The sequence below is a fragment of the Corvus brachyrhynchos genome, unplaced genomic scaffold (assembly GCF_000691975.1).
Source record: "Corvus brachyrhynchos isolate BGI_N302 unplaced genomic scaffold, ASM69197v1 scaffold46, whole genome shotgun sequence".
Lineage (NCBI taxonomy): Eukaryota > Metazoa > Chordata > Aves > Passeriformes > Corvidae > Corvus > Corvus brachyrhynchos.
In genome coordinates, this window is record NW_008238838.1 from 802,581 (window position 1) to 803,769 (window position 1,189).

Consider the following 1,189-nt stretch of genomic DNA (forward strand, 5'->3'; position numbering starts at 1 on the left):
ACATCTCCTGCCGCACAACCCAGAGGTTTTGGTGCCTTTGCTGCTGCCCAGGGGTTAAACTGGGCAGCCTCCAGGATTCCCAGTGCCAGGCAGCCTGGCTTGGGGGTGTGCTACTGAATGATCAGTGTGGTGAGGGCTGAGGTTTGCTCTGAGGTGTCTCTCCAACTTGCCACGCACCAAAGCTGTGGCTGGAAGTTTTCCCTGAGGAAAGGTGATGATGAAATCCTCCTTTATTTTCTGAGTGCAAAGACTTCTCAGTCTCAGCTTCAGAATGGAAATATTACCAGGAAACCCCAAATCAATAATTTTGGGTTGCTTAAAGAAAGAGATAAGTTGCTCTCTAACAAAAATAAATTAGGAGCAGACAGTAAAACATTTGGTTTTCCACTCTGGAACAGAGAAGTCCATTTTATGTGAGTGTGTGTGGAAAAAAGATCCATGTCTGAGCATCCCTGTGTGCCACAGGCCAGCCCTTGCTGGCAGCTCCAGCTGAGGCTTTGAACCTGTGGTGAGCAGGAAAGGAATTGTTCCACAGCCCCATTCCACAGCTCTCCTTTACGGAGACAGCATTGTCTGGAAGCAGTGTCTGCTCCCTTAAATATTCCCTGATAAAGCTGGGGCTCGCTGCTGCAGGAGTGAAACAGGAAATTTATCCAACACCTCTGTGGAGCTGTGGAAAGCAGAGTTCTGGGAGACTGGGAAATGTAAAAATCATGGCAAAGTACAAAAAGTCCTTGGCCTGGGCTCCGGGCTGTGCAAATTGAGTTCCTTGCTGACATCAATCCCGATTTGCTGCAGAGAGGTGAGGAATTTCGTGATTGCAAAGGCAAATTCCCAAGGAAAATTGTCCTCCTGTGCTGTGGTCTGGGCAATAAAGCTCCAAAGCAGCTGGCTGCCCTCAAAGCAAACAGGGATTTGGGTTTTTAGTGTATTATCCATCAGCTCCAATTATCTGCCTTATCCCTCTGGGTGGGAAAGGAGATCTGTGAAGCGAGAAAAAACAGGAAAGGAATACATTTATTTATAGAAACAAAGGTGTTAATTGTCCCATCTCCACATCTCCGGGGGAATGGACAGAAAAGGGGATCAGGATCTTATTGGAGAGCTTTTGAGGGGTGCTGAGGGGTGTCCTGCAGCCCACTGCCGCTGTGGATGGAGCTGTCAAGGAGTCACAGAGGAATTGTGGAGC